Source organism: Pistacia vera, unplaced genomic scaffold (genome assembly GCF_008641045.1).
Source record: "Pistacia vera cultivar Batoury unplaced genomic scaffold, PisVer_v2 Contig654, whole genome shotgun sequence".
Taxonomy (NCBI): Eukaryota; Viridiplantae; Streptophyta; class Magnoliopsida; order Sapindales; family Anacardiaceae; genus Pistacia; species Pistacia vera.
Genome location: NW_022196506.1, coordinates 171,572 through 197,318, shown reverse-complemented (window position 1 = coordinate 197,318; position 25,747 = coordinate 171,572). Strand labels below are relative to the sequence as shown.

At 32.0% G+C, this 25,747-nt stretch overlaps 2 long non-coding RNA genes across 2 annotated transcripts in view; both read left to right on the top strand.

Moving 5' to 3' along the window:
- Window positions 1–11,095: 11,095 nt before the first annotated feature.
- On the top strand, window positions 11,096–12,247 carry LOC116111935. Its single transcript, XR_004125151.1, has 4 exons — window positions 11,096–11,125; window positions 11,357–11,447; window positions 11,650–11,717; window positions 12,151–12,247. It is a non-coding gene; the product is annotated as an uncharacterized LOC116111935 (long non-coding RNA).
- Window positions 12,248–12,574: 327 nt separating this feature from the next.
- The window catches only part of LOC116111933, a 30,011-nt gene continuing 16,838 nt past the window's right edge, over window positions 12,575–25,747 (top strand). The window contains exon 1 of the long non-coding RNA XR_004125150.1: window positions 12,575–12,625. This is a non-coding gene — a long non-coding RNA (uncharacterized LOC116111933). The remainder of the gene's footprint in view (window positions 12,626–25,747) is intronic.

Below are 25,747 nucleotides of genomic sequence, written 5' to 3'. Positions count from 1 at the left end.
GGATTCGATGAGATTAGAACAGAGCCCGGGCTAGTGGTTTTGTGAGAGAATCGATCAACTGGTCAGAAGTATGCACATGAGAAACATGAAGTTGCTTCTTGAATATTTGATCTCAAACAAAGTGAAAATCAATAGCAATGTGCTTCATTCGTGAGTGGAATACCAGATTAGCACATACATATGTTGCTTCGACATTATCATAGCAAATAGTAGGCATAGTGGATAGATTAAAACCAAGTTCTTGGAGGAGGTGAGATAACCAGTTAACTTCAACTGTAGTGGAAGCTATGGCGCGATATTTAGCCTCCGTAATGGACCGAGCCATAGTTGGTTCCTTCTTGGAGCTCCAGCTGATGAGATTAGAACCTAGGAATATGGCATAGGCAGAAGTAGAGGAATAGTTATCTTTGTTGTGAGCATAATCAGCATCGACAAAGGCATGGAGAGCCAAAGAAGAATGACAACGAAGAAGTAATCCGTAGTGAAATGTACCCTTAAGATAACGAAGAATACGTTTGACTACATTCCAATGATTAGTAGACGATCGATGCATGAACTAAGAGAGCTTATTGACTGCAAAGGAGACATTGGGACGTGTAAGAGACAAGTATTGGAGAGGACCAAGGACCTACCTATACTCCGTGGCATTGTGATCTGGGAAACCATCATGAAGCAAAAGAGACTCAGTAGAAGTCACTAGAGTATTAACAGGTTTAGCCTCAGTCATGTGTATTTTGGCTAGAAGATCATGAACATACTGATGCTGTGAGAGATGAAGACTATAAGATGTATGAGTAGCTTCAACACCCAAAAAGAAACTTAAAGAGCCTAAATCTTTTAGTGAGAATCGATTGGAGAGAGTATCAATAAACTTCTGAATAGCAACGTCACTATTACCTGTAATAATTATGTCATCCGCATAAACAAGGAGATAGAGAGTAATAGTAGAAGTCCGACTCACAAATAGAGAAATATCATAGCGTGAATTACAGAAACCATTGAGGGTGAGGAAAGCTCACAGCTTATTTTACCAAGCACGAGGAGCTTGGCGAAGGCCATAAATGGCTTTGTTTAGTTTACACACATAGTCTGGAAACTGAGGATGTACAAACCTTTGAGGTTGTTGCATAAAGATATCTTCACCCAGCCAGCCTTGCAAGAAAGCGTTGTTCACATCCAATTGCCGCAAGGACTAGCCCCAAGAAATGGCAATGCTAAGAACAAGGCGAACAGTAGTCGGTTTAACAGGACTAAATGTGTCTGTGAAATCAACTCCAGGTCATTGGTGAAAGCCCTTAGCAACTAGACGAACCTTGTAACGAGCAATAGAACCATTCGGATGTCATTTGATGCGATACACCTACTTACTTCCGATAATATTCGGTTTGGGAAAGGAAGGAACAAGAAACCATGTGGAACTGTTAAGCAGAGTAACAAACTCTTTGCACATATCCTCTTGCCAAGGTTAGTTTCTAGGCTTGGGTAAAGGAGGTTGGTTTAGAGAGTATAAAGGTAGAGGAAGAGAGCGATGTGTTTAAATCAAAGATTTTTTTGAGTTTGAATATATTGTTGTGAGAATGAGTAATGATGCGAGAAGAGTGATCAGGATTGATTGTAGGTGGTAAGTGGTGGGTAGTCTGATTTAGAGAGGTGGCAAAGGAAGGAGAAGTAGGAGAGGAACTTACTTGAGCTAGAGGAGAGGCAGACACATCTAATGGCAGTGAAGACATCGAGATAGGAACCTCGAAATCAGCCGATTTTTGTGGAGAGGAGGAGCGATTTGCGTTGGGTGTAGGTCAGTGCATCGATAGTTGAGATGGACACAAGGAAGACACGGTAGAAGGTGATTTAGGTGGAGAAGGTGGGTGAGGAAGGGACTGTGCAGGTGATTGTGCAGGTGATGGGAGTTGTTTGAGAGGCATATTGGAGGATGGAACTTTATCTAGGAAGGCTGCAGAAGAAATGGGCCTGGTGAGTGGTGGGCCTTATCGGAAAGTAGGAGAAGATAGGCCATGTTGGGTGGGTTGGAAGAGAGTGTTAAGGAATTCGTTAGTGGAGGTAGGATCTACCTGAGAAGCAATAGGGGAGAGTTGTTGAAAAGGAAATAAAGTCATTTCAAATTTAACATGGCGGGACACAAAGGTTTTATTACTGTGTGGGTCAAAACAATAAAAAGAGTGTTAAGCAATGGAATAACATTGCTCGAATTTTAGAAGGATCCGGTTCTACAACCCTATCGGACACAATGTGATTAAAAAATTCGAGTCTTGTCACCCTAAACAAACATTTTTCTTGTTTAGTAGATAATTGATTGTCTTGCAAACATTGTAGGACCATGGCCAAGTAATACTCATGCTTGATATGTCTCGACTGTACACAAGAATATCATCAAAAAAATAATAACAAATTTGCGTAGGAAAGGTCGAACTCATTCATTGTGCTTTGGAAGGTGACAGAAGCATTTGTCAGGCCAAAAGACATAACAACAAATTCATAGTGGCCATCATGAGTTTGAATTGTTGTTTTGGAAATATCTTGATCATCCATTCGAATCTGATGGTAACTTGAGCATAAATCGATTTTGGAAAAAACTTTAGCGCCAAATAACTCATCCAAGGGTTCATCAACTATGGGAATTGGAAATTTGTTTGGAATTCTTATTTTATTCAAGGTTCGGTAGTCCACGCAAAAACACCACGAACCATCCCTTTTTTTCACTAACAATACCAGCGAGGAAAAAAGACTATGACTTGGGCGAATCAAACCACTGGTCAACATCAATTGCACCATAAGCTCGAGCTCGCCTTTTTGAAAATGTGGGTAACGGTAAGGTCGAACTTGCATAGGTGTAGCATTTTGGGGAAGACAAATACGATAATCGTTAGAGCGATGCGGTGGAAGGCTTGTTGGCAGTGCAAATATATCATTGTACTGCTGTAAAACGCCAAACTAGTAAATCCGTAGGTTTTGGAGAAGGTTGCGAAGGTGCACATACTGTCAAAATGAAACACTGAAAGGTAGAATCAATGGAGTCGACATTAAACATTCTAACCAACTGATTTAGCTGAACTGCTTCAATTGATGGTGTTGGTGACCTGTCAATGTCAACACCAATCCATTCCACATGAAGGATGAAGTAAAAGCTTGTAGTCCATCAAATTTTTTCCAAGGGTGGCGAACCAAATATTGCGCCACCAATACCACATCGACTCCACGAATGGGAATGACAAATAAGTCAACCACAAACTGATGACCATCCAAGAGCAAGGGAACCCCCGAGCACACTCCCACACAACGCATGGTATCCCCATTCCTGATCATAACATGGAAATTAGGAGAAGTGGAAATAGCCAAGCCAAGATGCACTCATGCACAACGAGACGTTCTTGAATAAAATTGTGAGTAGAACCCCCATCAACCAAGACCTCAATTCGACAACCCTGAAGACTACCATGAATATGAATAGTACTGGGAATACGTTGTCCAAGCAATGCACGAAGACTAATGGCGGCCAAACCTGAATCGAGAGGCAAGTTTTCATCTGCCTCGTCCATCGAAGGTTGTAGTAAGTCGACCTCTTCATCGTCTATAAGCAAGAAAAACGTGGATTTGCAATGATGACCAAGCTGAAATCTTTCATCACAGTTATAACAGAAGCCTTTTTCACACCTCTCCCAAAGTTGTGCTGGAGTTAGCCGTTTTATAGGAATTGCAAGTGGACGTTGTGACGGTTGTACAATGGTCAAAGGTGGTGTAGGCAGTATTGGTGGTAGAGTTTGTTTAGAATTATCCCAGTCACGTGACCCCACAGGATGAAGTTGAGCATGCAAATCCCGTAGCTTATACTCTTGAAGACGCGCCAAACCCATTGCCTGAGTCAAGGAGTGAGGCCGAAAAGACTAAGCCTCCCGGAAAATTTTAGGCTTCAATCCTGCAATAAAACAACTTAATAAAAATTAATCAAAAACACCAGAAACTTGGTTTGGTAACTCCTCGAAACAGGACTGATAAGCAGCCATGGAACCGGTCTGCATAAGTTTGGAAAGCTAGTCTTGGTGATCAACGAATTCTAAGGGACCAAAATGAATTTTCAAATCATTGATGAAAGAACGCTAGGAACGCAATCGTTGTTCCGGTAATGTTTCATGATAAGTAAAATATTGCTCTGCCTTAAAAATCTAGCCATGCGGATCTGTGCCATCAAATCGAGGGAATTTTAAACGAAAAGGTTTGGGAGGAAAACTCTCGAAAGTCGGTCCACACATCCCGGTCATATCTGAAGACGACTCACCGGAAAGTTGTTTTTGCTGGTGGTTTTGACCGAACTTCTTGTTTAGAGTCGAGATCTGCAAAGTAACGTCTTGAAAACCTTTTGCCAAAACCTCCAATTTCTCTGTTAAGGAAGTGAGAGTCTCTTCTTGGGCAGTTTGAAGTGCTGTAATTTTAGAAATCTGCTCATCCAAAAGACGCAAGCGAGTACCTTCGGCCATAATCCGGGACGAGAGCACCAAATGATAGAGACTAGATCTATTCTATGTGAGGGAACAATAGCTTCCAGAAATATTAGAGAAGAAAGATTCAAGTTAATTCATCATGTTTTTTATTCCATAAGTCTATCCTTATATAGGCAACAATCCAAACACCACAATGACTTAAACTCATAACTAAACCAAGTATAAATAAACCAAACACCTACTGCATCCTAATACTTTGCGGAGACTGAATTAACCAATCCAACTAAGACACAAATAACCAAATCCAAACTAAGCTGAAGACAAATTAACGAAAGCTTATGCATCATAATCCTTTAACAACGTTGGTTGTTGTCTAACTTGCTTGGGAAACCTCCTTCGATCTTCCACACTACTGTCCAAATTCCTAAAAGGTACAATTACTGCTTGGTTGTTGTGTGTTTGGCTATGTTTGTCAACTCTCTGTTATGTGGTTGGATCCATTTTGTCTACTACAAAGGGATTTGGTTAGTGATGCTACCCTCCCTAATTATGTTGTGATGACCTGCTCTTTGTTTCTTGTGATGTTATGTGAGAATTGGTGGGTGGTCTTTGGGGGGTTGGCCTTTACACTGGTTAATTAGGAAGTTCTATTATTGCGGAAGAAGTGGTTTTTGCCGTGGTGTTTTAGCTTGAAGTATTTCAGCAAGGGGGAACGAGGCTGCTCTATTATGGATTAGTTGTTGTGTGCTGGAGAGGGATTATGAGTTGGTTAAATATTGGAAAGATTTGGGCTGGCGTCTGACTTGGGGTGGTAATTTGAGGCGGCTGGTTTTTTTCCGGGCTGGACAAGGATGATTATTGGGTTTTTGGGCCTTTTGAAGGGTGTCTGCATGCTGGTCTGTTTGGTGGGGGGCCTGCTGTCCATTTCTCCGTCGGCTGGGGTGTGCCTTTCTCCTTATTTGGGCTATTGTTGTGGGCCTCTTTTATAGCGGGCAGGCCTTTGCGTATTTGTTTGGGCCTGTGCTCTTCTTAGTGTTGCTGGGTTGTGCCCTTTTTTTTGGGCTATTGCTTTGTTTTTATTTGGTTAAACCCGGTTAATTCAGCTTAATTTCTCTGCTATATAAATCAACAGCTAAGTGCAGCAGACTCTCACCAATAAGAGCCACGCCTGCATAGAGGTGGAACAAATGGGTTAGGGTTGAGCGGATCAACCCTAACCCAGCCCGTATTAAAGAGGGTTCAACCCAACCCGCATGCAGGCCCCGGACGAGCCGGGTTGCTATATGGCAACCCGATGACCCGTGGGTTGCACTTTTGTGCTTTCTAAGAAAGGACCGCCAACCCGGCGGGTTGCAACAGCCAACCCGCCAGGTTGACCGAAAAAAATTAAAAAAAAAACTAATTTTTTTTTGTTTTTTTGAATTCCCCTTTTATCTTTGAAATATAACCATTTTATGGCAATTTGAGGGGTCTTTTTCGTTATTTTATTTCCCCAATTTTTTCTATAAATTGGCACTAAACTCTCATATTTTCTCACAACTCAAATTCTCTCATTCTCTCTAATCTCTAATCTTTATTGAAATCTCTCAATTATTCTCTTAATCTCTTTGTTATCATTTATCAATTTGCTCTTATTTTAATTTTTATTAGTTTTTGCAATTTTCAATTCATATTTCCAATTTTCCATATTCCAATATCCAATTCTCTTTCTTTAATTTTTTATTTCTTCTACATCAAATTTTTTTTTTTTTTAACTACAATGGATATATATTTATCTTCTATCAATTTCAATGAGGAATGAAACTACTATTTTAGTCCTAGTCCCGTTGAATTTACTAACATGAATGCAGGAAGAGATTCAAATAGTCCCGCTTTCCCGGTCTCAGAATCTGATACACCTCAAAATATGCCCCCGATTACTCCCCATGCTGCTACATCTACAGCTCCCGGTGGTTTTAGAAGTCGTCCTCGTAATCGTCGTCCTCGTCCAACTTCATCTCAAGCTGAAGCAGGTTCATCAACTGTTGTCGAAAGCGATTGACGACAAACACACATCAAACATTTGGATGCATTTCGATAAGTTTTACGAGATAGAAAATAGAGTTCAAGTGAAGAAAGCAAGATGCAAGTATTGTGGAAATGTTTATAAAGCTAATTCAGGTAATGGTACTAGTACTTTAAAAATGCATGCTAATAAACATATTGCTCAACATGGAAATAGAGAAACCAATCAAACTCAAATAACTAATATAGGTATTACTTGGCGTTATAATTCTGATGTATATAGGGAACAATTAGCTTTATATATTGCTGCAACTGATCAACCTATTAATATGGCTGAAGATAAATATTTTGAAAGATTTATTAAAAATTCATTTTTTTCTAGGATTTAAAAGTTATTCTAAAACTGCAACTATAAATGATTTAATAAAATTGTTTAAGAAAATGAAATTAGAATTAAAAAATAAAATACATACTTGTCATATTAGTGTGGCTCTAACTACCGATATTTGGGGTAGTAGAACTAAACAATATTATATTTGTGTGACTAGTCATTATTTTGATAATGAATGTAAATTAAATAAATCTTTATTAGGATTTAGATTAATGGATGTTGATCATAGTGGTCAATAAATTTATAATAAAACTGTTGAAGTTTTAGAAGATTATGATATTGTTACTAAAGTGATAAGTTTAACTTTAGATAATGCAAATTCTAAGAGTAGACCTATAGATTATTTTCAAAGTAATTATCCTTTATATAACAATTTGAAGTTTTTTCACCAACGGTATAAAAACAATTGAAGAAAATATTGACAGAATTAGAGATTGTTTAGCTTGGATTACTGGTAGTAATAAAAGAAATACTGAATTTCAAGGTGCTTGTATAAAATCAAATATGTCTCCTAGAACATTTGCATTAGACATGCCTGTTAGATGGAATAGTAATTATTTAATGTTTGATTCATGTTTACCTTATGCTAATTTAATTAGTTATTTTGTAGCAAATAATAGAGGTCATCATTATTTGGTAGAAAATGATTGGCAAATAGCTAAAGTATTTCATTCTTTTCTTAAAATTTTTTACCAATCCGCTTTACAACTTTCTTGTGTGTATTATCCTACTAGTCCATTGGTAATACATACAATTATAAAAATTTTAGAGTTATTTACAAAGAACAAAAACAATGAAATTTTAAAAGAACCAATAAAGGCAACGGAAATTATTTTTTTTAATATTTTAAACCCATTCCTTTTCTTTATTGTTTAGGTGCCATTTTTTATCCTATAATTAAACAAGAAGGTTTAGAAAATGGTTTAGAGACATTAACTGAAAATTTACAAAACTTAGCATTTGTCAATCAAATAGGAGAGGTAAAAAATTCTCTTACGGAGGTGTATTTCCAATATGAAAACAGGTATGGGAACTCGTAAAGACACGAAATGCAAAGGGAAGTTTCATCAGAAGAAACAACTGAAGACTTCTACACATGGAGTGCATTTAATAGGCCGAAGAGGAACCGGACCCGAAGTACAGGCGCAGCCTTTTGTTCAGAAGCACCAACGGCAACAACGAATCTACTATCTGCCATGTAGTCACAGAGTAACGAGCTTCAACAATATTTGGGAACTCTTGAAATGTTACCAACAGATCCACAACAAAGAGCCAACTTTGATGTTTTGGAATATTGGAAAACCAGAAAATGTATTTTTCCGGTATTATCAAGACTTGCCTTGGATGTTTTTGCTGTTCCAGTCTCAACCGTCTCATCCAAACAAACATTTAGTACAAGTGGAAGAATTTTAAATGAAAGGAGGACTAAACTTTCACAAAAAATGATTGAAGTCCTCACATGTCTTCGAGATTGGGAATGGTCGTGCCATCAAGATCAATACGAGGTTCTCGACAATACTTTAATAGAATCATTTCAATTTTGTAATATAGATGATACGGATGAGGGAGGTCCTAGTCAACCCCAAAATTAATTGTTTTGTAAATTATAACTTGTAAATTAATTGTCAATTATTGCACTTTTTTTTCTTTACCAAGTTTTTGTCCCATTGGGTTTTTCTTGGTGGGGTTTTTAACGAGACAATAATTATTGTAATTTCTTATTTTATTTTTTGATAAATGAATAAATTTATTTTTTCTTATATTACAATTTTAATGTATTAAAATTGAATTAATATTTAAAATGTTTAAAAAAAATTAATTTAATTGAATTATTGATATTTGAAAAGAAGTTAACTAAAAACAATTACATTTATTTATTTATAAATTGTTAATTATTCATTTGAAAAATTAATTAAACATTTAAATTTAAACAAAACAAAACATTAAAAAAAAAAAAAAAAAGGGGGGGGGGGGGTTAACCTGGCCCAACCCATAGCCTAACCCGATGGGTAAGGGTTAGCAGGCCGGGTTGGGCCAACCAATCCCCCAAAATTGGGAGGCCTAACCTGGCCTGCCTTTGTTGGCGGGCAAGTCAGGATCAACCCGTCAAATTGTGTAACCTGCCACGGGTCAGGCGGGTTACTTTTCCACCTCTACGCCGGCCGCGGAATAAAGTACGGCTGTCTCCACCGCCGTCGCTTCCGCCGTGGTGCTGATAGCAGAGAGTCTGTGAAACTTAAAATGCTTCAAAACTTAGTGCTTCCAAAAAACTTTGAGTCTGTTTTTACTCCCAATATCACCTTCAAGTCTCCGTTTCATAAAATTTCACTTGGAAAACCACACAAAGCGAACTTTCTAATGGAAAATCAACCTAGCAAGTCTTATGAAACTTCCAATCTAACTTGCCAAGCCTCACGTGACTCGCTCGGGACTTCTTCTCCCTGGTCCAAACTTTACTTTCAGTAATTTGCTTCACTTATTTATTTATTGAAATTGAGTTCTCTTTTATACGAAATTATATTATGTTCCAGTATCCTTGCTTGTAGCGTACCCTGTTGTATTAGTGACATTCAGCTTAAAGTTAGAAAGGTATCGTTTTTGCATTGTAACGGGACCATTAGAAAAGTATCTTTTGGTTCTATCAAATTCCATATGATGGTAATCTATAAATTCAAACGGTTTAATTAGTTACATTTTCTCAGTGTCCAAGGTAGAATTGAGTGTTATATCAACATTGTAGTGTAGGCATATGATTCAAGTCTTTAGAGTTGCCATCTTTTATGCTAAAAAAGAAATGCTCAATAGTTATTCGAAGCACCTTTTCTGGACCCTTTCATGGTAGGAATCGTATTTTATGGTTAAATATTTGATGGTCTATTATTTAATATAGGAATCCAACTGTGTAGGAAGGATGATTCAATTGTCCAGAAACTCGAAGAAAGCTCGAGTGGTGAGTCTTCAGGTAAGTTTCAGATATTAAATAGTACTGGCTGAAATATCATTGTGTTGATAGCTTCAAACAGATTGAAGTATTGCCCAGACAACTGTAATGCTTATGCAATTTTCATTTTTTGGAAAAATTATCGAAGTGAAATAGGCTGCATGTTTTTCTATTTGGAGTATCCTTTCCTTCTTACTACATATGTTTTGCTGAAAGTCGGAATTTTTTTTAGCTTTCAAATTTATATTTTTCTCGCTTACACTAGATAGTATTGTTGCTGGGGTTTTATTGTTTCACCATTCCATCTTAGCTTCTTATGATTCTGATATACCTCCTGTCAATATAGTCTATAAGTCAAGGGGGCATAAAAAGGGAGCACTAAGGGGAAATGAGTGTGACTGTGTGAGTGAGGGTTGTTACACTAAGGGGAGATGAGTCTGTATGAGGGTTGTTACAGTTTGTTACGAGATTCTGCAGGCATGTGGCTGAATAGAATAAAGTTTTTAGAGTATGGGTAGTATAGGAAGTAATTGGGTATAAATAGCTAGGGTGTGGTAAAGGAGGTATCAAGTTGATTCAGATAAGTGTTGTGGGAGGTCTCCAGCTCCTCGAATTGCTGGGAATTGTTCTGGGTTCACTTTTCTTGCTACTGTTATTTCATTCAGCTTCAATATTAACCTTCAGTTTAATCCAATTAAGTGTTATTTCGATTCTGCTCTTGTGTGTGTGTGTTGGGATTGAGTTGCTTGAACAGGTGGTTCCATCAGATTCCAAGTTGACAATTGCTTACATTTTTGCTTAATGTCTCTCCAATTTAGCATGATATTTAAGTTGCTTCCTACTATTTGCTTATTGCAGTCACACCTTGTGTTGGGATTATCATGAACTCAGATTCAGATCTTGCTGTTATGAATGACGCTGCAAAGATCTTGAGCATGTGTGTTGTACCTTACAAGTTTGCATAGTCGTGTTTTATAGTTTACTTTTGAAATTATGTATAAGGTATCTTTTTGTATAATCCAATGCTAACTCTGGAAATCGTATATACTATGAGTTTTCAGATTAGAACAATTTCAGCCATCGAACTCCTAGAATGATGCTTGATTATGCCTTATCTGCTCCGGAGTGAGGCATTCGGACCATCATTGCTGGTGATAGTAGTGCAGCCCACTTGCCAGGCAGGTTTATACATTCTGCTCTATGTCTAGTGAAGTAATGCACAAACGGTCTTACAGGGATTATGTGCTCTTTCTTAATATTTAGGTACCCGTTATTGGTGTCCCTTTGCGTGCTTCAGCATTGGATGGACTCGATTCACTCTTATCAGTTGTTCAGGTAGACTGTAGTACAAAAATGTTTCTTTTTCTATCTTATCCTCTTTAAATACTTTGAAATGGATATTTTAGCACATCTCCAAAATTCAGAACTGGAACCTAGAAGGTGCCCTTTTATTGTTGTTTGCTTTCTTGAGATTTTTTTTTATCTATTGAAAAGCTTTTATTGCTTTCTTCAAAATGACATTTGATTTATTTATTTAACATGATTTGTCTATCTACAATGTTCCAGTTGCAACACTCGCAATAGATAATGCAAGAAGTGCAGGCTTATTGGCAGCAGAAATGTTGGGAGTAAATGGCAATGTTGATCTACTTGCAAGGTTGGATCCTCTCTCTTTGTGGTTGTAAATAATGCAAACTTTTAATTTTTTAAAATAAATAAATAAAAAATTGGATGAATTGTATTTAAATTCCAAACTAATAAAATTATAATATTGCTCTCTCTTGTTGAAATATGGCGTATTATAAACTATATAACTTTCATGTTGTTCCAATTTCTGATATTGAACATGCTATTTGCAGAGTGAGCCAATATCAGGAAGATGCAGGGGATGATGTCTTGAAAAAAGCAGAGAAGTTACAGGAAGATGGTTGGTCATTTTATTGAATCCTTGGGTACCTCAATGCTTTTTTGGTGATTTATATTTAAATATGGTATTTCATCAGCTACTATAAGTTTAAGTTTGTTGAATAGTATACTTGAAATCAGAAAAATTAGTATTAAGATTTTATCAAGCCAGATTGAAAAACTTCTATAGTATTCTTTCCTTCAGTCAGCTCCATCTCTTTGCTGAAACTATTGTCTTTTGACCTGGGTTTGCAAATAATGATACTATTTACCCCCTTTCACCAATTTGAGAGTTGCGATGTTTGATTCATATTGGCATTTTATTAGTAGATCATACTGTAAGCAACAGTTGTTTACATTGGTTATGATTTGTAGCTGGATGCACTTTTGCTTAATGCCTTCACCATTGAATTGAGAAAGTATGACACTGAAATTCTGTTATTTGCTTAATACAGTTACCCCACATGTTGAGATAATTATGGGCTCTGATTCAGATCTTCCTGTTATGAAGGATGCTGCTAAGATCCTTAGCTTATTTGATGTACCTCATAAGGTTAACCTTACCGTTTTATGCATATATTCATATTCTTCAGCCATTTGATGTGTCATATTATAATCTATTTCTACGTGACCTTTTGTAATTATAATTCTCAGGTTAAAATAGTTTCAGTGCATCGGACTCCTGAAATGATGTTTTCTTATGCCTTTTCTGCTCAGGATCAAGGCACCTCCATTACCATTGCTGGTGCTGGTGGTGCAGCCCACTTTAATGACATTCTCCATATAAGCATCATAATCCACAATTTTTTGTGTGAATTACATCAGCTCGGAGAGACCTAGGTATGTGCTGCCCTTACTCCCTTGCCTGTAGGCGTTCCTGTGCGGTCTTCTGCATTGAATGGAATTGATTCACTCTTATCAATTGTGCAGGTAGTCTGTTTATTTAACTCTTACTATTATATTTATAGGAGACGTAATGCTCAGAATATTCATTCTCCTATGGTCTTAATGTTTATGAATTAATCTATTGGCACCCAATTCATGTATGATATATCTAAGAGATACCCTTTTGGTTTGTCGTTAAAAGAATATTTGTAATAGCCAGGGGCTATACATTGTAGTCTTTTGGATATGTTTAGTTAATTACTATTCATATATTATATTTTTCATGAAATCATATTTATTTATGTTAGGCCTCATTATTGGATCTGTAACTTTCACGGCACTAGAAATATTTAAATGACATGACATAAAACTACTTAACCTGTTGGCGTATCCATGATGACTTCCCTTGCACAAAAGTAATGTCCAATTGTATAGCCTGACATACCAATTATTGCTTGTATCAATTTTTCAAGAGCAATTTATATGTTATATTAGTGCTTTCGATTTTTTTTTTTTTTTAATTTTTCCACATACTGTAAATTCTAATTTGATTATTCAGATCGTGGGGATTTCCCAGTTCGCAATAAGTATGCAACAATGCGGGTTTGTTAGCAGTAAGGATGTTGGGGGTTGGCAATGCTGATCTACTGGGAAGGTGGGTTCCTCTCTCCCTATGGTTATATGATAATTCATGAAAATAGTAATTTAATGATTTTCCTTTGCTCCTGCTTATTGTGTTTTGAACAGAAGAGCCAGTACTTGAAAGACATGAAGAACATGTCTTGACAAAAACTGAGAAGCTAAGCAAGATGGTTGGGAGTCTTATTTGAATCATTAACTATGTTAATGCTGTTATGGAGAGGTTTTTTTTTTTTTTTTGGTCCACTAACAGTGAGAAAGTCAGTTACATATTTGTGATTATAAAATCAATAAAGATTGACTCATATCCAATCTTACAAAATTTCTCTCACAATCTTGAAATGATAACTCACAATTAGAGGGTGGGATCCATAGTGAATAGGCGGATCCGTTTGCCAGTTGCCATTTCAGTTATGAGAAAAATTTATAGATTAGATTGTAAGTATAGATTTGTCCTTACATATAAATTGGTAACTTTAATAGGATAAAATGTAGAAAAGTTCATTGTAGGGCAAAGGTTGAGGAAGAGGCAAGTTTTTTGTCTGTGATTTTGTTGCCATAAGATGGTTTAAAATTAAAATTCTATGTTTTTTTTTATCTTTACTAGGTTTGTTACTATTTAATTTATAGATAGATGGAGAGCAAATGCAAGGACTGCTAGTATGGATATAATCTTAAAAGAATATGAATTCATTATAAAAGAGCTCTTTAATAATGTTAAACTATTAAGGAATAAATTTTAATAATGGTTCTTTGTGAAGTCCTAATAGATATGCTCATAGATTAATTGGGGTTTATTCCTTTTTAGAATAAATAAAGAAAAGTACATTGGAAACCTATCTAATTAATGACCTGGACAAGACAACCAAAAGTACTTTAATGTGGGTAGTACTTCTTATAAAGATTGTATACAAAATTAAGCAAGTGGATTTCCCTTTAATTAAAATTTCCTTTATTTTCATTTTATGAGTGATTTTATTTTTCACTTTGAATGCTAAACTTCATAAATTGTTTTCATTGAAGTAGCTGTTTACCGAATTTTAACAGATTTCAAAGCTGATGTGCTTTTTTCAATATCGCCCCTCAAGCGAAACAACAAGGTGAACTAAAGCTTCTCACAAGTTGCTGTTTCTTTCTTCTAGGCATATTCTCTAGACTCTAGTTAGTACATTCTTTTATTAATAGTGATCGAGCACGATCTATCAAGATTAATATCATGTGTGCCTACTTGAGAATTTCCAATATAGAATAAAACCTTAATCTACCGCGAAAGCTCCCAACCTATGGATATAGTACCATCCAGCTCTCTACCAGAGATACGTGGAGTAACAGTCGGGCTTTCACAAAGTTCGGCTTCACCGCCCATGTCAGGCAGCTAAAGAGCCAAAGTAACTAAATTTTTTCTTTGGTTGGATGACTTTGTGCCTATTTTACAAAAGGATGCAAAGTCCTCACAGTTGTTAAAAGCAAAATTGTAGTCAGCAAAGGTCCTTATTCCTGGAAAAACTCAGTGGCAGTCTTCACAACCTCATCGGGCGGCTTGCAGTTAGTCGGGTTAATATATATAAGAGTGGCCATCAAGAAGCAATCCAGGCACGTTTTGACGATCCCACCATGTAACCTGTTGTGCCCACTTTTTGCATGGAAGAGAGTTACTTTGCTTGCAAGTGGGTAGCAATGATGACCATGCCGTCCCCCACTATATTCCTGTTTATAATCAAGGGAGTTCTCGACGAAAGAGAACATAAATACATATACAATATGATTATATATGACTTTTATTGAATTGAATAAAATATAAATAACAATTTAGAATATATGGAGTCTATATACTTACCTACCAAATGATCAGTAGTACCACAAAATATAATGAGATTACAATAATTCCACTGAAAATTTTGCCAATGCAAAAGTTGGTGAAATTGATTTGATATATCATTAAAATTGGCGAAAGCTTAGATGGTGTCCGTTATCAACACTATATATAATTATATATAATATATTAGTTTGGTTTTGAAAGTGAAATATGTAATGTATATGTATATATATATACTCCAATTAGATGCAAGTTTAAAAAGTGTGAAAACTGAAAACTACCGTGATGATAGTAGGCACCTCTGTTCTAGCGATTTGATCACCCAGTTGGGCCCCGTGGCTGGCTTGAACTTTGTCCCATCTTAATAAAATTTTCCCTTAATTTTCAATTTGTGATTAGAGATTATCTGCTTTGTAATTAAACCATTAAATTTATAGATAGATTATGAGAAAATGCAAGGACTACTAGAGATTGGAATATAATCTTAAAATGATATGAATCAATTACAAAGGAATTGCTTTATAATAATATTAAAATTGTTAAGGAATAAATTTTAATAATGGCTCTTCTGTGAAGTCCTATTGAGATATGCCCATAGATTAATTGAATTATTCCTTTTCAGAATAAGAGTAAAAGAAAAATATATTGGAGTATCTCATTCTAATTGTAAAATTTTGAAGAGAATGACAGCATATCTATAATGACGATGCCGTAGGGTGAGCACGGTAGCGGATAGAACCGGAACCGGGGTAAGAACGGAACCAGAACCGGTAAGAACCGGAACCGAAACCTACCCAGACCTGCACTGTGCGGTAGGTTCCGGTTCCAATTTTTTGAACCGCTACTGTCGCGGTTCCGGTTCCGGTTCTTGCATGTGAGGAACCGGAACCTGTAAAAAGGGTACCCTGTTTGGAACCTGTAGGGGATACCCGGTTTGGAACCTGCTTTGGAACCTGTTTGGAACCTGTTTGGAACCTGTTTAAGAACCTATTTGGAACCTGTTTTGGACCTGTTTGGCACCTGTTTTGGAACCTGTTTTTAGAACCTATTTTGGAACCTGGACTAAATGAAATATTTGTGAAATGTAAATAATGGGTGAGTTTTCATTATTTACATATAAAAAATTTAAAATAGAAAAGTTAATTTTTAGAATAACCTAATTAAATAAATATACGAATACAAATACTTTAATAACATTTTACACCATATTAAAACTTTAATATATTTAATACATTAATATTAAAGTTTTGATCAATTAAGTGAATAACTGGAATTGTGATCCAATTAAAAGTGCTTTACATTTTTAATGTTAAAAATTATTTTTGAATAAATAGTATATTTGATTGAGTAATAATATTTATTTATTTACTTCAATTATCAGTTATAAGTATATCTATAATAAATTAGTAATTAATTAATTATATATGATAAATTGATAAACATTAATAAATTTAATTATTGTTAAATATCATATTTAATCAATTAACAACATTACATTATGTTAAATGATTACTTAATTATTTATAATTTTATAACTTACTTATTGATTTATAGTATAATTAATTATAGCATTACATTAATTGATTACTACTAATTAATTAACTTAAATTTATAGCATATTAATAGTTAATTAATTGACTTATAATTAGAAATTTAATTAATTATAGCATTACGTTATAGATTTATAGTATAATTACTTAATCAATTATAACATTTTATTATAACATTAGTACAAACTTAATTAAATGATTAAAAATTTAATTAATTATAATATTATTAAAAATTTATAGTTAATTACTTAATAGTTAATTCACTATAACATTACATTATAGTATTTTATATAATAAATTGTAACATTACATAATTAAATAATTACTTAATTGATTATGTCATTATATAAATATTAGTAATCACTAATTTACTACATAACATTAGCATAATACTTAATTAATATAAGAAATTTAATTAATCATAACTACCTTAAAACATTTCATTATAAACATTAATTAAGCATTACATTATTTAATAATTACTCAATTAAATTATAATATTATTATATTACATTATATATTATGAAACTACTTAATTATAGCATTATATAGTAAATGATTACGAATTACATAATTAGTTATAATTTATAACATTACACTATAACATTAGTAATTTACTAATTTACTATATTATTATATTACTTAATTAAACGATTAAAAATTTAATTAATTATAAAATTACTTTATATATTTATAATTAGTACTTAATCAATTATAACATTCCATTATAAACTGAGTATATTATCAATGATTTGAAATTTAATTAATTATAATATTAAATTATAGATTTATAGTATGATTACTTAATTTATTATAACATTACATTATACTATTATAGTTGATCATATAATTAATATAACATTACATAATTAAATGATTATTAATTGATTATGAGTTATGATATATGTTTTAAACTTATTGATTACTAATTTACTCATAAACATTACACAATACTAATTAAATGATAAAATTTAATTAATTATAACTTTACCTTATAAACATTCATTATAAACATTATTAACATTACATATAGTTAAATATTACTCAATTAAATTATAATATTATTATATTACATTATATATTATGATCACTTACTATTAATAGCATTACATAGTTAAATGATTACATATTACTTATTAGTTATGAATTTATAACATTACATTATACATTAGTAATTTACTATATTATTATATTACTTAATTAAACGTTAAAAATTTAATTAATTATAACTATTACCTTATATATTTATAATAATTACTTAATCAATTATGACATTCCATTATAAACATAGTATATTAATCAAATGATTGAAATTTTTAATTATAATATAAATTATAGATTTATGTATATTGCTTAATTCATTATAACATTACATTATACTATTATGTATGATCATATATAATATAACATTATATAATTAAATGATTACTTAATTGATTATGAGTTATGATATTATGTTTTAAACATTAGTAATTAGTAATTTCTACTAAACATTAGCACAATATTAATTAAATGATAAGAAATTTAATTAATTATAAAATTACCTTATAAACATTTCTTATAAACATTAATTAAACATTACATTATAGTTAAATAATTACTCAATTAATTATAATATTATTATATTACATTATATATTATGATCACTTATTTAATTATAGCATTACATAGTTAAATGATTACATAATTATAAATTAGTTATAAATTATAACATTACATTATAAACATTAGTAATTTATACTATTATATTACTTAATTAAACGATTAAAAATTTAATTAATTATAACATTACCTATATTTTATAAAATAATTACTTAATCAATATAACTTATATTAAAACATTAGTAATTAAGCAAATGATTTGAATTTAATTAATTATAATATTAAATTATAGTTTATGTATGATTACTTAATTCATTATACATTACATTATACTATTATAGTATGATCATGTAATTAATATAACATTACATAATTAAATGATTACTTAATTGATTATGATTTTATGATATTATGTTTTAAACATTAGTAATTACTATTTACTACATAAACATTAGCACATATTTAATTAAATGATAGAAATTTATTATTATAACATTACCTATAAACATTATTAAGCATTACATTATAGTTAATAATATTCAATTAAATTATAAATTATTTAATATTACATTATATATTATGAAAACTTATTAATTATAGCTTACATAGTTAAATGATTACATATTACATAATTAGTTATGAATATAACATTACATTAAACTTAGTAAATTAATCAAATGATTTGAAATTTAAATAATAATATTAAATTATAGATTATACTATGATTACTTAATTCATTATAACATTACATTATACTATTATAGTATGATCATAATTAATAATAACATTACATAATTAATGATTACTTATTTGATATGATTATGATATTATGTTTTAAATATTAGTAATTACTAATTTACTACATAAGCATTAGCACATACTTAATTAAATGATAAAAAATTTAATTAATTATAACATTACCTCATAAACATTTCATTATAAACATTAATTAAGCATTATATTATAGTTAATAATTACTCAATTAATTTAATATTATATATTACATTATATTAGATCCTATTACTACTATAGCATTATATAGTTAAATGATTACATTTACATAATTAGTTATGAATTTATACATACATTATAACATTAGTAATTTACTAACTATTACATTACTTAATAACGATTAAAAATTTAATTATTATAACATTACTTTATATATTTGTAGTATGATTACTTAATCATTATCAACTTCCATTATAAATATTAGTATATTAATTAAATGATTTGAAATTTAATTAATTATATATTAAATTATAGATTTATAGTAGGATTACTTAATTCATTATAACATTACATTATACTATTATAGTATGATCTATAATTAATATAACATTACATAATTAAATGATTACTTAATTGATTATCCATTATATTATAAACATTAGTAATTTACTAATTTATACAATACTTAATCAAATTATTATAACATTATATTATAAATTTTGGTATGATTTTTAATTAATTATAACATCTATTATAAACATATTACAATACTTAATTAAATGATTAACATTCAAGTGTTGCTTAGAGATTACAGGTTATAGTTACATTGGACACAAATGAATGAATAATGAAAATTTTGTTAGGGGTGTATTTGTAAACTTATAAGATATTTTTGTTATTTTTTAAACTAATAGGGGGGTAATTGTTTTTTATAGGGTACCCTGGAAAGGAACCGAAACTTGCATTTTAGGTTCCGGTTCCTTGAATTGAAGAACCTGCACTGTGCGGTTCCGGTTCCGGTTCCTTTTTTTGGGAACCTGCACTATACGGTTCCGGTTCCGGTTCCCTCGAAAAATGCAGGGTACCCGAAATCGCTCACCCCTAGACGATGGATAAGAGCAACCAAAAGTTTAACGTGGATAGTATTACTCTTACAAAGTTTGTATACAAAATTAAGCATACAAAGTCATGTGGAATTGTCCTTAAATTAAATTTTCGTTTATTTTCATTTAATGAGTTGCTTTATATTTTCACTCTTCCAATTATTGTACGACACATCATTTTGTATGCTAAACTTTGTGTATAAACTTATTAAGACTAGTATTTCAAAATCCAGAACTTGTTTTCATTGACTGTATGGGGGCGTTTGGTTCAGGAATGTTAGATTACTGGGAATGTTAGATTACTAGAAAGATGAATTACCTTGGAAGATTACTGGGACTCTTTAAAAAAATGTATTTGGTTAGTTGGTAGGTATATTATATTAATATGTTTGGTTATGGGGAATAAATTGGTGAATATGTTATTTAAATTACTAAATTGTCCCCCTTTTAAATATTAATATAAAATTATTTTTATTATTAATTTTTGAATAATTTCTTTTTAACCCCCAATATTTCAGATTTAGCTAAAACACCCCCGCTTATATAGAATTTTAATTTATGACAAAATCACCCCCACCTCTTGCCGCCACTGCAAACCACCGCTAGGAATCTCCGAAAGCACCCGTGAGTACGTCACCGTGACGAAGAGGCTCCGATATGGTCGTTTCTGGCCATATTGATGGCCAAAAACAGCCATATCAAGCTGTTCTAGCCATTTCCGGCTAGATCTCTGGCCATTATCAGCCAGGTCTGGGCAAGATCTGGCCGTTAACGGCCACAGATATGGCTGTTAATGGCCAGATCTCGCCCAGACCTGGCCGTTAATGGCCAGGGATTTGGCCGTTAACGGCTAGTTCCATCGATCTAGCCCGATATGGCCGTTTTTGGCCATCAATATGACCAGAAACGGCCATATAGAAGCCTCCCGGAGTCTCCCACCGAATCTCGTTCTTTTTTTGGGGACTACGGTGATTTTTCGGCGGTGGCCCATGGTGGTTGGCTCGCCGGCGGTGGTGGCTGGGTGGCAGTGGTGGTGGTGGCTGGGCGACAGTAGTGGTCTGTAAATTATTTTAAATATAAGGGCATTATTGTCCAAAATTTTAATTAAACAGGGGTAAAATTGAAATTGGATATTAATGTAAATTTCTTTTAAAGTAGGAGATTATTGTCCAAAATTTTTGTTAATAAGGGATAAAATTGTAACAAAAAATAATAACCCTGGTAATCTCAGAATACCTAAGAAAATGGAGGTAATCAGATTACCTCTTATATTACCAATAGTAACTACTATTGTTATTTGAAGATTATCTGTATTTTATATTACTTGACAACCAAACATGGTAATCAAGTAATATAAGATGACATTACCCCAGTAATCCTACATAAACCCTAACCAAACGCCCCCTATAGTGTAAGAAAAGAAGCACATATAGAATCATTTAAGTTGAAAGGTCCATGAACTTCCAAGAATTGAATTGTGAATGNGATAATTCATGAAAATAGTAATTTAAATGATTTTCCTTTGCTCCTGCTTATTGATGTTTTGAACAGAATGAGCCAGTACTTGAAAGACATGAAGAACGATGTCTTGACAAAAACTGAGAAGCTAGAGCAAGATGGTTGGGAGTCTTATTTGAATCATTAACTATGTTAATGCTGTTATGGAGAGGTTTTTTTTTTTTTTTGGTCCACTAACAAGTGAGAAAGTCAGTTACAATATTTGTGATTATAAAATCAATAAAGATTGACTCATAATCCAATCTTACAAAATTTCTCTCACAATCTTGACATGATAACTCACAATTAGAGAGGTGGGATCCATAGTGAATAGGCGGGATCCGTTTGCCAGTTGCCATTTCAAGATTATGAGAAAAAGTTTATGAGATTAGATTGTAAGTATAGTATTGTCCTTACATAATAAATTGGTAACTTTAATAGGATAGAAATGTAGCAAAGTTCATTGTAGGGCAAAAGGTTGAGGGAAGAGGCAAGTTTTTTGTCTGTGATTTTGTTGCCATAAGATGGGTTTAAAATTAAAATCAGTTTTTCCTTTACTGGTTTGATTAACTATTTAATTTATAGATAGATGGAGAGAAAATGGAAGGACTACTAGAGATTGAAATATAATCTTAAAAGAATATGAATTCATTATAAAAGAGCTGCTTTATAATGAATGTTAAACTATTAAGGAATAAATTTTAATAATGGTTCTTTGTGAAGTCCTAATAAGATATGCTCATAGATTAATTGGGGTTTATTCCTTTTTAGAATAAAATTAAAAAGAAAAGTACATTGGAAACCTATCTATATTAATGACCATGGACAAGAGCAACCAAAAGTACTTTAATGTGGGTAGTACTTTCTTATAAAGATTGTATACAAAATTATGCAGTGGAATTGCCCTTTAATTAAAATTTCCTTTATTTTCATTTTATGAGTTGATTTTATATTTTCACTTTGTATGCTAAACTTCATAAATTGTTTTCATTGAAGTAGCTGTTTACCGAATTTTAACAGATTTTCAAAGCTGATGAGCTTTTTTCAAATATCGCCCCTCAAGCGAAACAACAAGGTGAACTAAAGCTTCTCACAAGTTGCTGTTTCTTTCTTCAGGCATATTCTCTAGACTCTAGTTAGTACATTCTTTTATTTAATAGTGATCGAGCACGATCTATCAGAATTAATATCATGATGTGCCTACTTGAGAATTTCCAATATAGAATAAAACCTTAATCTACCGCGAAAGCTCCCAACCTATGGATATAGTACCATCCAGCTCTCTACCAGAGATACGTGGAGTAACAGTCGGGCTTTCACGAAAGTTCGGCTTCACCGCCCATGTCAAGGCAGCTAAAGAGCCAAAAGTAACTAAATTTTTTCTTTGGTTGGATGACTTTGTGCCTATTTTACAAAAGGATGCAAAGTCCTCACAGTTGTTAAAAGCAAAATTGTAGTCAGCAAAGGTCCTTATTCCTTGGAAAAACTCAGTGGCAGTCTTCACAACCTCATCGGGCGGCTTGCAGTTAGTCGGGTTAATAATATATAATGAGTGGCCATCAAGAAAGCAATCCAGGCACGTTTTGACGATCCCACCATGTAAGCCTGGTGTGTGCCCACATTTTTGGCATGGGGAAGAAGAGTTACTTTGCTTTGCAAGTGGTAGCAAATGAATGACCATGCCGTCCCCCACATATATTCCTGTTATAATCAAGGGAGTTCTCGATGAAAGAGAACATAAATACATATACAATATGATTATATATGACTTTTATTGAATTGAATAAAATATAAGAATAACAATTTAGAATATATGGAGTCTATGATACTTACCTACCAAATGATCAGTAGTACCACAAAATATAATGAGATTACAATAATTCCACTGAAAATTTTGCCAATGCAAAAAGTTGGTGAAAAATTGAGTTGATATATCATTAAAATTGGCGAAAGCTTAGATGGTGTCCGTTATCAACACTATATATAATTATATATAATATATATTAGGTTTGGTTTTGGAAAGTGAAATATGTATATGTATATGTATATATATATACTTCCAATTAGATGCAAGTTTAAAAGAGTGTGAAAACTGAAAAACTTACCGTGATGATAGTAGGCACCTCTGTTACTAGCGATTTGATCACCCAGTTGGGGCCTCCGTGGCTGGCTTGAACTTTGTCCCATCTTAATAAAATTTTCCCTTAATTTTCAATTTGTGATTAGAGATTATCTGCTTTGTAATTAAACCATTACAAATTTATAGATAGATTATGAGAAAATGCAAGGACTACTAGAGATTGGAATATAATCTTAAAATGATATGAATCAATTACAAAGGAATTGCTTTATAATAAATATTAAAATTGTTAAGGAATAAATTTTAATAATGGCTCTTCTGTGAAGTCCTATTGAGATATGCCCATAGATTAATTGAGATTTATTCCTTTTCAGAATAAGAGTAAAAAGAAAAATATATTGGAGTATCTCATTCTAATTGTAAAATTTTGAAGAGAAGTGACAAGCATATCTATAATGACGATGCCGTAGGGGTGAGCACGGGTAGCGGATAGAACCGGAACCGGGGGTAAGAACCGGAACCAGAACCGGGGGTAAGAACCGGAACCGAAACCTACCCAGAACCTGCACTGTGCGGGTAGGTTCCGGTTCCAATTTTTTGGAACCGCTACTGTGCGGTTCCGGTTCCGGTTCTTGCATGTGGAGGAACCGGAACCTGTAAAAAGGGTACCCTGTTTGGAACCTGTAGGGGATACCCGGTTTGGAACCTGCTTTGGAACCTGTTTGGAACCTGTTTTGGAACCTGTTTAAGAACCTATTTGGAACCTGTTTTGGAACCTGTTTGGCACCTGTTTTGGAACCTGTTTAGAACCTATTTTGGAACTGGACTATAATGAAATATTTGTGAAATGTAATAAGGGGTGAGTCATTATTTTACATAAAAAAATTTAAAATAGAAGTTAAATTTTTAGAATAACCTAATTAAATAATATACGAATACAATTATACTTATTACATATAAATTACACCTATAAAAGCTTTAATATATTATAATACTTAATATTAAAGTTTTGATCAATTAAGTGAATACTGGAATTGTGATCCAATTAAAGGTGCTTTACATTTTTAATGTTATTAAAAGAATTATTTTTGAATAAATAGTATATTGATTGAGTAATATATTTAGTTATTTACTTCAATTATCAAGTTATAAGTATATCTATAATAAATTAGTAATTAATTAATTATATATGATAAATTGATAAACATTAATAAATTTAATTATTAGTTAAATATCTATTTAATCAATTATAACATTACATTATAGTTAAATGATTACTTATTAATTATAATTTTATAACATTACTTAATTGATTTTAGTATAATTAATATAGCATTACAAATTGTTACTACTTATTAATTAACTTATAGTTATAGCATAATTATAGTTAATTAATTGACTTATAATTAGAAATAATTAATTATTCATTACGTTATAGATTTATAGTATAATTACTTAATCAATTATAACATTTTTATAAACATTAGTACAACTTAATTAAATGATTAAAAATTTAATTAATTATATATTATATAAAAAATTTATAGTATAATTACTTAATAGTTTTCACTATAACATTACATTATAGTATGATTATATAATTATTGTAACATTACATAATTAATAATTACTTAATTGATTATGTCATTATATTATAATATTAGTAATCACTAATTTATACATAAACATTAGCATAATACTTAATTAAATGATGAAATTTAATTAATCATAACTACCTTATAAACATTTCATTAAAACATTAATTAGCATTACATATAGTTAAATAATTACTCAATTAAATTAATATTATTTTTACATTATATATTATGATACTTACTTAATTATAGAATTATAAGTTAAATGATTACAGAATTACATAATTAGTTATGAATTTATAACATTACACTATAAACATTAATTTACTAATTTACTATATATTATATTACTTAATTAAACGATTAAAATTTAATTAATTATAAAATTACTTTATATATTTATAATATGTTTACTTAATCATATAACATCCCTTATAAACATGAGTATATTAATCAAATGATTTGAAATTTAATTAATTATAATATTAAATTATAGATTTATAGTATGATTACTTAATTTTATAACATACATTATACTATTATAGTATGATCT